At 43.8% G+C, this 16282-nt stretch overlaps 1 long non-coding RNA gene across 4 annotated transcripts in view; it reads left to right on the top strand.

Moving 5' to 3' along the window:
• LOC139269398 (uncharacterized) overlaps nt 1–16282 on the top strand; it is a 291142-nt gene that overhangs the window by 249670 nt on the left and 25190 nt on the right. The gene's annotated exons all lie outside the window — the stretch shown is intronic.

Raw genomic sequence — 16282 nt, 5'->3', positions numbered from 1 at the left:
CAGGCCCGAAGGGCCGAATGGCCTACTTCTGCACCTATTTTCTATGTTTCTATGTTTCTACCAAGCAAAACTTAAGAAACAATCAAGGGGGAGATCAGAAGGTCATGGGTTCGAGATCCACTCCAGTGATTTGAACACATGATCTAGGCTGACTCTCCCAGGGCAGTACTGAGGGAGTGCCGCACTGTCTGAGGTGCTGTCTTTCAGATGTAACATTAAACCGAGATCCTGCCAGTCCTCTCAGGCAGATGTAAAAGATCCCACAGCACTATTTGAAGAAGAGCAGGGGAGTTCTGCCCTATGTCTTGGGCAATATTTATTCCTCAACCAACATCACTAAAAAAAACAGATTATCTGGTCATTTATCTCATTGCTGTTTGTGGGAGCTTGCTGTTTGCAAATTGGTGGCTGAGTTTCCTACATTACAATAGTGACTGCACTCCAAAAGTACTTCATTGGCTGTAAAATGCTTTGGGACATTCTGAGATCATGAAAGGCACTATAGAATGCAAGTTTTTCAATACTTTTTTTCTTTATTGTTTATCTTTGAAAAAGGGATCCCGATGGAAGTAAAAAGGAGATGTAAGGGGTCATTTTAATGATTTTGTGATTTTTGACAGATGGAAAATTGTGCAGACTGTAAATTGTGTATGTGACCTCCATGTCTGATTAAATAGCTAATCTGTGCTCTCATCATACACAGCTCTGGGCCAGAGTGCTAAATTGTAACATGTACCCCAAACTGTTAAGATACTGCACCTCCAATTCTTCCCAATAAGTGGTCTTTACTTTTTACAACCCACGGGTCTCAGTTCGATTGACATTAACTCAGGACATCATGTCCTGAATATTCCTCCCCTGCCTCCTCATGCATTCGACCTGACCTAAACCTGCTATTCTAGGTTCGTGCCGCTGAAGTGTCCCTTTGGCAATGATCTGCTCCCAGAATTGAGGTGGGAGGAGAGTTGAAAGCCAGCTGGTACATCAGGCCTGAAAGATATCTCCAAATACACCTGCAAGAAGGCCTTTAGTCCCCAGAGATCTTCGTCCCAATGGTGTAAACAATGGGGCTGAAATTGCGGTCGGAGGCTTCCTGCGGACAATTGCCTCCGACCTGAAACATTTCTATGAATTTACCTGGTGGTCGTGGAGGAGCGTGGGATTCTGGTGTGGAGGCCTCTTCCCGTGCTGTGAAGCACGCTCCTGTCCTCGACTGCTCAGCAAATCAGGTACTGTATTCCACAGCTTTCTCATTAATATCAATGTGAACTCCGTATCTACGAATTCTCATTGGCGTTTTTTTCTCATTAATAGCAAAGACATAAACACATGTAATAAAAATTTAAAAACACACCTCACGTAATTAAAATTAATTGAAATGAAAGTTAATGGCGTGGAAATTCCGATGTCCCCGGCCCGTACGAAGTTTCTACGGACCCGGGAAGGCATTGGAAGAGCGAGTTTTCAGCGCAATGCGCATGCACTGAAAAACGGCTTTTCCGATCTGTCAATTGCGGGATTTACGCATATCTTGCCCGGCAAATATCCTCAAAACTCTTGCACCTGATAGAAGCAGGCGCACAGCCTACTTTTATAGGCGTAAGATTTAAAAAACATATCAAAATATGATAAAATCAAATTTTTATAAACATATTTATGTTAAAACCCTGCCCACTCAGGTAATGTTATTTTAAACCCGAACCCTAACTTTTTTTTTAAATCGGCAATTTTTTTTCTTTAAAAAACATTTATAACAACTTTAATTTCTATTAGTGTATTATGCATCTGTTTGTGCAGTTTGGGGTTTTTCTCATAGTAATACGAGATTCGTAATTTACAAATCTCCTATTATTATAAATGAGAAAATAGAAACATTGAAACATAGAAAATAGGTGCAGGAGTAGGCCATTCGGCCCTTCGAGCCTGCACCACCATTCAATAAGATCATGGCTGATCATTCACCTCAGTACCCCTTTCCTGCTTTCTCTCCATACCCCTTGATCCCTTTAGCCGTAAGGGCCATATCTAACTCTCTCTTGAATATATGTAACGAACTGGCCTCAACAACTTTCTGCGGTCGAGAATTCCACAGGTTAACAATTCTCTGAGTGAAGTTTCTCCTCATCTCAGTCCTAAATGGCTTATCCCTTATCCTTAGACTGTGTCCCCTGGTTCTGGATTTCCCCAACATTGGGAACATTCTTCCTGCCTCTAACCTGTCCAGTCCCGTCAGAATTTTATACATTTCTATGAGATCCCCTCTCATTCTTCTAAACTCCAGTGAATACAGGCCCAGTCGATCCAGTCTCTCCTCATATGTCAGTCCTGCCATCCCGGGAATCAGCCTGGTGAACCTTCGCTGCACTCCCTCAATAGCAAGAACATCCTTCCTCAGATTAGGAGACCAAAACTGAACACAATATTCCAGGTGAGGCCTCACCAAGGCCCTGCTCCTATACTCAAATCTCCTTGCTATGAAGGCCAACATGCCATTTGCCTTCTTCACTGCCTGCTGTACCTGCATGCCAACTTTCAATGACTGATGTACCATGACACCCAGGTCTCATTGTCCCTCCCCTTTTCCTAATCTGTCGCCATTCAGATAATATTCTGCCTTTGTGTTTTTGCCACCAAAGTGGATAACCTCACATTTATCCACATTATACTGCATCTGCCATGCATTTGCCCACTCACCTAACCTGTCCAATTCACCCTGCAGCCTCTTAGCATCCTCCTCACAGCTCACACCATCACCCAGCTTAGTGTCATCTGCAAACTTGGAGATATTACACTCAATTCCTTCATCTAAATCATTGATGTATATTGTAAATAGCTGGGGTCCCAGCACTGAACCCTGCGGCACCCAACTAGTCACTGACTGCCATTCTGAAAAGGACTCGTTTATCCCAAATCTCTGCTTCCTGTCTGCCAACCAGTTCTCTATCCACGTCAATACATTACGCCCAAGACCATGTGCTTTAATTTTGCACACTAATCTCTTGTGTGGAACCTTGTCAAAAGACTTTTGAAATCCAAATACACCACATCCACTGGTTCTCCCTTGTCCACTCTATTTGTTACATCCTCAAAAAATTATAGAAGATTTGTCAAGCATGATTTCCCTTTCATAAATCCATGCTGACTTGGACCGATTCTGTCACTGCTTTCCAAATGCGCTGCTATTTCATCTTTAAATTGATTCCAACATTTTCCCCACCACTGATGTCAGGCTAACCAATCTATAATTACCCATTTTTTCTCTCCCTCCTTTTTTTAAAAGGGGCGTTGCGTTAGCTACCCTCCCGTCCATAGGAACTGATCCAGAGTTCATGGAATGTTGGAAAATGACCATCAATGCATCCACTATTTCTAGGGCCACTTCCTTAATATTCTGGGATGCAGACTATCACGCCCTGGAGATTTATCAGCCTTCAATCCCATCAATTTCCCTAACACAATTTCCTGACTAATAAGGATTTCATTCAGTTCCTCCTTCTCGCTAGACCCTCGGTCCCCTAGTATTTCCGGAAGGTTATTTGTGTCTCCCTTCGTGAAGCCAGAACCAAGTATTTGTTCAATTGGTCTGCCATTTCTTTGTTCCCCATTATAAATTCATCTGATTCTGCCTGCAAGGGACCTACGTTTGTCTTCACTAATCTTTTTCTCTTCACATATCTATAGAAGCTTTTGCAGTCAGTTTTTATATTCCCAGCAAGCTTCCTCTCATACTCTATTTTCCCTCTCCTAATTAAACCCTTTGTCCTACTCTGCTGAATTCTAAATTTCTCCCAGTCCTCAGGTTTGCTGCTTTTTCTGGCCAATTTATATGCCTCTTCCTTGTGATTGGGTGTCCAGGCCCACGTGACTCCTGCAGACGTCCCCACGTGTACGCACTGCGACGTGCAGTCACGAGAGGCCTCCAGACCGGGATCTCAAGCAGGCGCAGTGGCTTAAAGTAATTGTGCATTTTATTTATATTCTACAGTGCTTTGCCCGCGGGAAGTCCTCGAGAGGAATTTCTGGGCCAATAAATAACTTAGAGAAAAATAAATTGAAGAGATTTAAAAAGTGTTTTGAATAGTGGTTAACAAAAAATGTAAGGTAGTGGGTAAGGTTTTTTAAAATAATATGAGCTTTTTAAATTTAATTTAATATTTTTGTATGTTTTAAACTCTTACGCCTGTAAAAGTAGGTTATGTGCTTGCTTTTATCAGGCGCAAGCATTTTGAGGACATTTGCTGGGCAAGATATGGGCAAATATCGCAATCTTACCCTTGCAAATGTCCTCGCACTCGATATGCATTGGATCTGTAAAGCTCCAGCTTGATAGATCGGAAAAGGCGGTTTTCAGCACATGCACATTGTACACTGCAAGCCGGATTTTGCGATGCCTTCCCGGGTCCATAGAAACTCAGCACGGATCCGGGGAGGCTGGAATTTCCAGGCCGATGTGCTTTCTGTTGGGCTCCAACTGATAGAACCTCGACCACAGCTCAGATCTTGGGTGCCCAGTTCGTGTTGAAAGAAGGCAATTCTGTACCCAGCTTTGGCTCCCAGCATCTTTGCACTGCTTCTGGCTTTGAGCGGACCAGGAAATCAAAGTGCACGGTCCTATTGTATTCCTGACACAGATGAGAGAGCACACAGGGAGGTTAAAGTAACAGTGACCTCAGTCTTTATTAAGAAACTCCAGAGTGTGGAACAGGCCTTAGGGGCCGGCTTATATACAGTACTCCCAAGGGATGCTGGGATCCCTCGGAACTTCAGGGGATGCACTCCCCGGTGGTAGAACATGGGAGTGCATGATTTACAGATACACATCACTCCCGCCCCCCCAAAGTCAAAGTGAAAACTATTTACAAGGTGAGGCGGTCGGGAACCTTTCATTCCCTGGTGGACCGCCTCGGTAGAAATGTCTGTTCTGGTGTGTTGGATGTGCCCTCGCTGGCGTATTGTTGGCCCTGCAGGGCTGCTGGGTGAGCCTGGCCTTGTTGGGCTGTTGGGCGTGATGGGTTTGATTTCCTGATCCGGGGTGGTGGTGTTGATCCTTTGGGTGTGTGTTGTGGACTGGAAAAAGGTGGTGTCTGCTGTGGGTTGTTCAGGGCAATCTATGAACTGCAGCCGCGTTTGGTCCAGGTGCTTTCTGCAAATTTGTCCATTGTCTAGTTTGACTACAAATACCCTACTCCCTTCTTTAGCTATCACCGTGCCTGCGATCCACTCGGGATCATGTCCATAGTTTAGCACATACACAGTGTCATTCAGATCAATTTCCCGTAACACAGTGGCGCGACCATCGTTTACATTTTGTTGCTGCTGCCTGCTCTCTACCTGATCATGCAGTTTGGGGTGAACCAGCGAGAGTCTGGTTTTAAATGTCCTTTTCATGAGTAGCTCAGCCGGGGGCACCCCTGTGAGCGAGTGGGGTCTCGTGCGGTAGCTGAGCAGTACTCAGGACAGGTGGGTTTGGAGTGAGCCTTCTGTGGCTCGTTTAAGGCTCTGTTTAATTGTTTGCACTGCCCGCTCTGCCTGCCCATTGGAGGCTGGTTTAAACGGGGCCGAGGTGACATGTTTGATCCCATTGCGGGTCATGAATTCTTTAAATTCGGCACTGGTGAAACATGGGCCGTTGTCACTGACCAGTATGTCAGGCAGGTCGTGGGTGGCAAACATAGCCCTCAGGCTTTCAATGGTGGTGGTGGCGGTGCTTCCCATCATTATTTCACATTCAATCCATTGTGAAAAAGCATCCACCACCACCAGGAACATTTTACCAAGAAACGAGCCCGCAGAGTCGACATGGATCCTTGACCATGGTCTGGAGGGTCAGGACCACAAACTGAGTGGTGCCTCTCTGGGCGCGTTGCTCAACTGAGCACACATGCTGCATTGCTGTACACAGGACTCGAAGTCAGAGTTGATACTGGGCCACCACACGTGGGATCTGGCTATCGCTTTCATCATTACTATACCCGGGTGTGTGCTGTGGAGATCCGAGATGAACAGCTCCCTGCCCTTTTTTGGGTAGCACTACGCGGTTACCCCACAACATGCAATCTGCCTGAATGGACAGCTCGTCCTTTCGCCACTGGAACAGCTTGATTAGCTCTTGCATTCAACGGGGATGCTGGCCCAGCTCCCATGCAGTACACAGTTTTTTACTAGGGACAGCAGAGGATCTTAGCTGGTCCAAGTCCTAATATGGCGGGCCGTGACAGGTGATTTATCATTTTCAAACGCTTCCATGACCATCAACAAGTCTGCGGGCTGCGCCACCATCAATAAGTTTGCAGGCTGTGCCATTTCCACCCCCGTGGTGGGCAATGGTAGCCGACTGAGAGCATCCGCACAGTTCTCGGTGCCTGGCCTGTGGAGGATGGTATAGTTATACACTGATAGCGCAAGTGCCAACCTTTGTATGCGGACTGAGCTATTAGTATTTATCCCCTTGTTTTCAGCAAACAGGTATATGAGGGGCTTGTGATCGGTTTCCAGCTCAGATTTGAGGCCAGACAGGTACTGATGCATTTTCTTTACCCTGAACACACACACGCTAATGCCTCTTTCTCAATCATGCTAGAGGCCTTCTCAGCCTTAAACAAGCTCCTGGAGGCATAGGTGACAGATTGCAATTTACCCGCAACTTTAGCTTGTTGTAATACACACCCGACTCCGTACGACGATGCGTCACATCCTAACACAAGGTGTAGTCCCCTCTTAGATCAGGAACAAGCTTGTTGGAGCATAAAATGTTTCTGGCTTTCTCAAAAGCAATTACTTTGTTTTTTCCCCAAACCCAGTTCTTACGTTTACGCAATAAAACATGTAGGGGCTCTAAAAGGGTTCTTTACACTGGTAGGAAGTTACCAAAATAGTTGAGGAGTCCCAGGAACGACCGCAGCTCCATGACATTCTGTGGTCTGGGCGCATTCCTCTGTCTTGGCGTCTGTGGGCCGAATGCCGTCCGCCGCGATCTTTCTCCCCAAAAACTCCACTTCTGTTGCCATGAAGACGCATTTCGACCTCTTCAGCCGCAGCTCTACGCGAACCTGTCGCTGGAGGACTCCTCCAGGTTTTGTAGGTGCTCGGCGGTGTCCTGACCCGTGACCAATATGTCGTCCTGAAAAACCACCGTGCGTGGTACCGACTTGAGTAGGCTCTCCATGTTTCTCTGGAAGATCGCTGCAGCGGACCAAATTCCCAATGGGCATCTGTTGGAGATGAGCAGTCCCTTGTGCGTGTTGATGCAGGTGAGGCCCTTCAAAGACTCCTCCAGCTCTTGCTTCATGTAGGCCAAAGTCAGGTCAAGCTTGGTGAATGTCTTGCCTCCTGCCAGCATCGCAAATAGGTCGTCTGCCTTAGGTAGCGGGTATTGGTCCTGTAGCGAGAAACGATTAATAGTTACTTTATAATCGCCGCAAATCCTGACCGTGCCATTACTTTTGAGTGCTGGAGTAATCGGGCTGGCCCACTCGCTGAATTCCACTGGGGAGATGATGCCCTCGCGTTGCAGCCTGTCCAGCTCGATTTCCACTCTCTCTCTCATCATGTGAGGTACCGCTCGCGCCTTGTAGTGAATGGGTCATGCCTTTGGGACCAAGTGGATCCGCACCTTCGCCCCGGAAAAGTTTCCAATGCCAGGCTCAAAAAGGGAAGGAAATTTTTTAAGAACCTGGGTACATGAGGCCCCATCGACATGTGATAGTGCTCGGATGTCATCCCAGTTCCTGCAGATTTTGCCCAGCCAGCTCCTTCCAAGCAGTGTGGTGCCTTAGCCCGGGACAATCCAGAGTGGCAGTTCATGCACCATGCCCTCATAGGTGACCTTGACCATGGCGCTGCCCAGGACAGTGATAAGCTCTTTGGTGTACATTCTCAGTTTCGTGTGGATGGGGCTCAGGGCTGGTCTGAGTGCCTTGTTGCACTACAGTCTCTCAAACATCTTTTCACTCATGATGGATTGGCTAGCACCAGTGTCCAGTTCCATGGCTACGGGTAAGCCATTCAATTTTGCATTTAGCATTATAGGTGGACATTTCGTCGAAAATTTGTGCACCCCGTGTACTTCAGCATCTGCCTCCTCTCTCTGAGGCTCGAAATTGCTTTGATCCACCATGGCCCGATCTTCCTCTGGTTAGCAGGTTTTGCAGAGCTTGCAACTCGTCTGCAAGCTCGTTGGAGGTGCCCTATTGTTTCACAGCTCTTGCAAACATACCCTTTGAAGTGGCATGAATAGGCTGAATGGAAGCCTCCACAACGCCAACAAGTTGTGAATTGCCTTGCATCATCCTTTGTTGCGGACTCTGAGTCATCTGGGTCACCTGAGGCCTGCTGGCAGTTGCAGACTCGTGGTTTCTGCACTGTACATTTCTGCTCACAAGCACAGTTCCAGTTAATTTATGAACATTGCTAGCACTTGTGTGCTGAGAGATTTGTTTGGTGTTATCACTGGTGGACATAAACGCCTGTGTTATTGCAATGGCCTTACTGAGGTTCTGTGTCTCTACAGTCAAAAGTTTTCGTAGGATGGTCTCGTGGCCAATGCCCAGTACAAAAAAGTCTCTGAGCATTTGCTCCAGGTAGCCATCAAAGTCACATTGTCTTGCAAGTCGCCTTAGCTCGGCGACGTAGCTCACCACTTCCTGACCTTCAGATCGCTGGCACATGCAGAACCGATACCTCGCCATCAGCACGCTCTCCCTCGGAACTGGACAGCTTAGATGCGGGCAGAATCTTCCCGATGTTGGGGAAGTCCAGAACCAGGGGACATAGTCTTAAGATAAGGGATAGGCCATTTAGGACTGAGATGAGGAGAAACTTCTTCACTCAGAGAGTTGTTAACCTATGGAATTCCCTGCTGCAGAGAGTTGTTGATGCCAGTTCATTGGATATATTCAAGAGGGAGTTAGATATGGCCCTTACGGTTAAGGGGATCGAGGGGTATGGAGACAAAGCAGGAAAGGGGTACTGAGCAATGATCAGCCATGATCTTATCGAATGGCGGTACAGGCTCGAAGGGCTGAATGGCCTACTCCTGCACCTATTTTCTATGTTTCTATATTTCTAAGATGCTCCTGAACCAGTGTACACAGCTCCTCATATGCCTTATCTGTGGGTTTCACCGGAGCCAGAAGATTCTTCATGAGGCTGTAGGTCGGTGCCCCGCAGACTGTGAGGAGGACTGCTCTCCTTTTTGCAGCGCTTCCTTCTCCATCCAGCTCATTGGCTACAAAGTACTGGTCTAGCCATTCAACATAGGCTTCCCAGTCCTCACCCTCCGAGAACTTCTCCAGGATGTCCACAGTTTGCTGCATCTTTGCGTTGGATTCGTATACTCATCACCAGTTGTTGCGTTTCTGACACAGATGATACTGCACACAGGGAGGTTAAAGTAACAGTGACCTTAGTCTTTATTAAGACACTCCAGAGTGAGGAACAGGCCTTAGGGGCCGGCTTATATACAGTGCTCCCAAGAGATGCTGGGATTCCTTGGGACTTCAGGGGATGCACTCCCTGGTGGCGGAACATGGGAGTGCATGCCTTACACATATACAACAGGTCCCACTTTAGAAATAGCAAGAAAAAGCAACCTCAATCAGGGGGTACAATTAAGAAGTTTGCAGCTAATACTAATATCGACTGTATGGTTGATAATGAAGCAGAAAGCTGTAGACTGCATGAAGATATCAATGAACTGCTCACGTGGGAAGAACAGTGGCAAAAATAATTCAATCCGGAGAAGTGTGAGGTAATCCATTTGGGGAGGGCTAACAAGCAAGGGAATACAGAATACCTGGTAGAATATTGCCTTTATTAGCCAAGGCATAGAATTAAAGAGCAGAGAGGTTATGCTTGAACTGTATATAACACTAGTTAGGCCAAAGCTAGAGTACTGCGTGCAGTCCTGGTCATCACATTGCAGGAAAGATGTAATTGCACTCGGGAGGGTACAGAGGAGATTTACGAGGATATTGCCTGGACTGGAGAATTTTAACCATTAGGAAAGATTGGATAGGCTGGGTATGTTTTCTTTGGAACAGAGGAGGCTGAGAGGAGATTATTGAGGTGTATAAAATTATGAGGTGCCTAGATAGAGTGGATAGAAAGGACCTATTTCTCTTAGCAGAGGGGTCAATAACCAGGGGGCATAGATTTAAAGTCATTGGAAGGAGGTTGAGAGGGGATTTAAGGGAAAGAAAGTTCACCGAGAGGGTGGTGGAGGTTTTGAACTCACTGCCTGAAAGGGTGGTAGAGGCAGAAACCCTCACCACATTTAAAAGATACTTGGAAATGCACTTGAAGTGTCATAACCTCCTGGGCTATGGACCAAGAGCTGGAAAGTGGGATTATGTTGGATAGCTCTTTGTCCGCCAGCACGGACACGATGGGCCAAAATGGCCTCCTTCCATGCTGTAAATTTCTATGATTCTATGAAGCTCACAACTGCATCTCATTTTCTTAAGATAGACAATAACCTAATAGGCTTAGATTTGTTTGCATGAATGTGCTAAAGAAAGGTCATTGCAGGTAGCTGTCCTAGAATAGTGGAATATATTACTTTTGGACAATGTGAAATTCTAATGCATGAAAAGACTTATGGCCTGAAATTACACCATGCTGAAATTGTAAGAGTCTGTTCCCCTCCGTTCTACTAGAGGGAAGCAATATCTCCTGTCATTTCCCTACATTAGGTTAAACACTTTTTATCAAATCATCCCTTAACCTCTGCATCTGTAGCGAATACAACACAAGTATACCTAAGTTCTCAAAACTCTGTTTTTCATCCCATTTATCATCCTGGTATCATTGGACTGGGCCACATTAATCTGAAAATTAAATTTGGTCACGCTTTGTACAACTGCAGTCAAATCTTCTTGCTAAAGCTTTGCCAGTGAAGCCCAGCATCCTGTTTACCTTATGGAGCTTATAAGCTGGCTTTCATATACCTTAGCAATCTTCTGCTTCCTTCATCACAATCCACTACACTTTCTAGCTTAGCATAATCTTTAAAGTTGTATACAACTCTCCTTTATTCCAAAATTCATATGTGAAAATCTGGGATTCCAGCACTAATCCCAGGGAAAGACTACTTGTTTCAATCTGCCAACATGTAAAGGTTCTTTTTATGCCAACATTAAAAGAGCCGGATTTTCGCCAGGGTTGCGACCAGGTTTTCGCCGCGATTTCAGCCTCCGCGGCGAAAACCCAGTCGGCGGGATCCTCGAGTACCTGTTTGCGGCGGCACTTCCACGTGCAGCCGGGGAGGCGTGCGCCAACGTGCAGCGACGCAGATTACATTTGTGTCATACATTTGACACTCTCCCGACCCTTACTCTGCGCCCAGAATACCGACAGGGTCAGACCTGTCGGTGCAGCCCTGCCAACAGCGATAAGTATTAAGACCTGCAAAAAAGATAAGTTGAAGATTTTATTTTTAAATTATTTTCAGCGATTTAGTAGGTAAGGGTTTTTTGAATGTTTTGTTAATGTTTTTTTTTTTGCAATTCCCCCCCCCCCCCCCCACCCCACCACCAAGGCCTCTCTCGCAGCGCTACCAGCCCCGGACTAACATTGTCGAAACTTGCGGTTTGCGCTGCGAATCGTCATGCAATGCCGACTTTACTGCACAGACGTAAAGGCCGAAAGTTAGGCCTAAAAGTGGAAGCTTAGCGAAAATGATAATTTTGGTGTAAAACTACCGTTTTCACCGAAAAATGAAAATCTAGGCCTCAGTACCTATCTCCACATCAAATTCAACGAATAATTTCTCGAGCAAACGTCTCTCAAATGCCTTCTGAAAATTTGTCTATAAGATATGCAATGATCAATCCATATGCACCCACTCAGTAATTTTGTTAATAAACCCCAATAGATTATTAGCTATACATGACCTACTTTACACAAAACCATGCTGGCTCTCTCTGATCAGCTTATATTTTTCCAACTGCTCACTTATTCTATTGCTGAGTATGGGCTCAGGCAATGTTACCACTACTAATGTTAAAATCACTGGATGATAGTTGATGCTTTGTCTTGTCCTTTTTTTGAAGAAAGGTATAAAATTTGCTCGCTTCCAATCCTCTGGTACTATCCCTGAATGCAGTGAGGTTGGGAAGATTAGAATTAATATATTCTCAATTTTCTGACCTATTTCTTTTAATACCCTCGGGTAGAATCCACATAGGCATGGAGATCTGACTGGCTTCAATTCCATTACTTAACCATGGCAATATTTATCTTTAAATTAATGTATGTAAATCCCATGCCTTCACTAATCTTTAGTCGTTTCTGTATCTCTGACATTGTACATTTCTTAACATTTCTTAATATTAATTTAGCCCTTTAGCCCTGTTCTCAGCCTTTACTATTGTCCTACTTAAATCTGATTTTAATAGCACTCCTCATCCTTTACTGTTCCTTTTAAGTTGATGTATTTTTTTTAATTGCTGTTCACTTTGACACAGTCTGTAAGTAGTTTCATAATCTCTTGTTAACGTCCTTGTTATTTTCTTGGTCTTCTTTTGTTGGTTTCTGTAACCTTCTCAGTTCTTATTCTTGTCACTATTATTCCCTCTTACATAAGTGTTATCTTTTATTTCAGTACTGCTGCTACCTGCTCTTGTAGACCATTGTTGCATTACCAAGAAGTATTCCTTTTGTCTTGCGGGGGTATCTAGTTGTTTTCTAATATATTCATTACCTTCTTGAATAAATTCTACTATTGGTCTGTAGATTTATCAACCAATAATTTCTCCCACCCGACTTGTCAATTCCTTCCCAATCCCATTTATTAAAGTTCAAATCTTAGTTTATATGTCTCCCTTTTAACCCTGATAGTGAATTCAATTATGGTTGCTGTTCCCTAGATGCTCACTTACTACCAAATAGTAAACCAGTTCTGATTTGTTACACGTTATTAAAAATCTAGTATCACCTGATTCTTTGTTAGGTTGAGAATATGCTTTTTTAGGAAACGATCTTGAATGCATTCAATAAATCTATTCCCTGCCGTACTTGTGTTTGTATTTCTCCCCCAATATATATGTAAATTAAAATCTCTCATTATCTGCAGATATATATTGTTATATATGTAAACCTGTAAATACCTTGTTTAACCATCAGAGGGCTCATCCTCTGGAGTCCTAAGGGATCCCACAATCCCTTTGGAGCTCCAGTACATAAGGAGGCCTCACAGACTGGAGAGGCACTCTGGAGACCTGAATAAAGGATTACAGTCACACGCTACTTTGAGCTCACAGTATCTGGTCAGGTTCTTTATGCAAGACATAACACATATATTTCCCTGTGGAGTCATCACAATTAGGAAATCTATTCTGCATCCTTTCCTGTTTGTTAGATCTATCTGTAGTGATTTCACGATGCTGTGCATTAGCAATATTCTGTATTATTAGTGCTGCCACCTCTTTCTCCTTTCCTGATTTTCCTATTTTCTCCAAAATTCCTATATCCAGGTAAATTTAGCTTCTGATTTTGCCCTTGCCTCAGATCTCTGTAATTGCTATCACATCATATCCTATAGTTGGATTTGTGCTCCTCATTCCTTTATTGTCCCAAAAATTAGTGTCAAAAGAATGATGAGGATAATGGTGCTCACTGTTATTTAATTGCAAATGCCACAGCAACTTCAGGTGAGGACAGATGCGCGGTTAAACACAGAAACCGAGAAGTTCCTGTTGGAGATGCGCTGCTCCACCTATATCTCACTGTCTTGCTACCCATTCGAATACATTGAGCAGCGCAAAGTTCCTGTATTTGCATGATAGATACAAAGTAAACTCGTCACAGAAAGTTGTCATTTTAAGTTATCTTTGTAATGAGGTGATAATTATTGCCAGTCTCCTTCTCTGACACTGAAAATTAGCTATTATAAATGTGGAGTCTCATTCCTTCAGATTTTAATTGTTGTTAGAGATGTTTTTAAATTATTTTTTACTTTTCTATCTCTTTTTCCTCTCTTAATCCAGTCTTTCTTTCCCATTCTTTCTCTTTCCATACCTAATTTGACATTGAATTCACACACTCTAATTCACACTTCCTTGTTCAGACCTTGTGCTGTTAATTTCAGAATCCTTCAATCTGATTGGTTGAGGAGATACACAGCTGTTTTCCCATTCACTCAGGTCCCAGACATCCTGTAGAGGGCGCTCCATCTTCCACTTCCAGCAATTTGTCACGCAACATATCATGGAGATTTAATTGGCAAGGGCAAGTCTAATGAATGGTGGGTGGTGTTCATTGAGCGGTTACAGAAATATTTGGGCCATTATATTTCTGATATTCCTGTTTTGATATAGGACAACTTGTTAGGTTGTTAGATTTACTGATTTTCCCCTCTTACTTTTTGGATGTCACATAACTTAATTTACCATCTAGCTTACCCTCTGTAAAAATTTCTGCCCCCACAACACAATATTTTCTCTCCTCCATATTCACACCTGAACATTGTCCTTGTCACAGGGTTCTAACTACGGTTGATAAAATTTTCACATGACAACAGCCAAGTATGCCTCACTAAGTTCCTTTAAGTTCAGGACAGTTACAGGCTCAATCCCTGGTCTCAATTGAGCCAGATGATGTCAGCTAGGCAGTAGCAGGGTTTCCACAACTGGCCTCATTCACCCCAGTTAGGTGGTGAAAAACTATCTGAACCTCCATGGACCATAAGACTATTTAAGTGGACCTTTTCTCTTAGGACATGTGTGGATATTGGATGAGGACAGGATTGGCTTTGACAACTCCCATTCCCGCTGCCTAGGTTGAGATACAAAGGTAGCCAGCTCTACTATTACCTGAAGAACTGTACTCGAGGATCAATCCATTTCCTCAGTACAAGAAGGGAGAACATTCACTCAAGTTTTCAACTGTCAAATGTAATTTGGGACAAAATCTGTTTTTTGGGGGTGAAAGTATCTCATGAATTTGAATTTGACGGTTGCTGGGTACAACAAAACAACTTGAAGACACTTTTGCTGAGCAAAGTAGAAATTTCCCACAGCCTGGAAATTGAGTTGACACATCTTTGGTCCCGATTTTAACTTGACCGGCCAGGCATCCCCATCCCCGGACTCCCTGGGTTCGCTGCCCATTTTCGGGATCGCACATACTGTACCCGCTCCCCACCCTTTAAAAATCAGGGCCATCGTTGATGAATACCTCAAATTGCAGCACTGTTAGAACATAGTGTGGGACAACTGAATTGAGCAGGGATATTAAAAACAACAGGAAGTTGTAGACTTTGGTTGAAATGTACGAGAATCTCCATGCCAGAACTAAACACAGGAATAAGATTGAAACCTAATTCATCATATATAATCCCACTCCATACACAGATAACTTTTCTTTCATTAAATATATGAATTAATGATAAGAAATGCACTACTGAAACAGTAAAACATATCCCTGGATATTATTATTTAAAACCTCTACTTTTAACTACTTTGTTACATTCTGTTACCATTAACACTGCGCAATTTTTTTTTAATAAGAAGGAAATTTCAGCAGTGATCTAATTTAGGAGCAAGTGATTCTCTCATGGACGTGTTAACATTTGAAATCAAACTGTCATTTAGTGCAGTGAATTAATGAAGAATCTCTGAACTTACTATATGAGGAGTTTGACAGGTTTCTGAAGCAGTGAGAAATTAAGTGGTGTAAATGAAGATCATGCTAGATGCATCCTAAATATCTTTGGAAACATTCAAATTACGTGTGAAGGATATGAATAATAATGAGTAGCTGCAGAATAGATCCAAGTGCCAGGTGAAAGCTTCTTATTTGGTGCAACTCATTGACTTTGTCACTGGATAAATTACCTGTGTTAAGTAAATGATTCACTTCACTGTGCATCCCAAAGCACAAATGGTGCAGTCAGAAAGGAAACGGGCATTGGTGTCAAGATTTTGGTTTAAAGTGCAAAAACTATCGGGCAGTAATAGTAGGGGATTTCAACCACCCTAATATTAACTGGTATAGAATTAATGTGAAAGGTATAGAGGGTGCAGAATTCCTGAAATGCATTCAGGAGAACTTTTTTAGCCAGTATGTATCAAGCCCAACAGGGGAGGGGGCGGTTCTGGACTTAGTTTTAGGGAATGAAGCTGGGCAGGTGGAAGGGGTATCAATGGGAGAGCATTTTGGTGCCAGTGATCATACGTTAGATTTAGGGTAGTTATGGAAAAGGACAAACATAGACCAGAAATAAAAGTTCTCAATTGGAGAAATGCCAATTTTACTAAGCTGAGATGTGATTTAGCCAAAGTGG

This window comes from Pristiophorus japonicus, chromosome 1, assembly GCF_044704955.1.
Source record: "Pristiophorus japonicus isolate sPriJap1 chromosome 1, sPriJap1.hap1, whole genome shotgun sequence".
Classification (NCBI taxonomy): domain Eukaryota; kingdom Metazoa; phylum Chordata; class Chondrichthyes; family Pristiophoridae; genus Pristiophorus; species Pristiophorus japonicus.
This window is presented reverse-complemented; position numbering and strand designations above follow the sequence as displayed.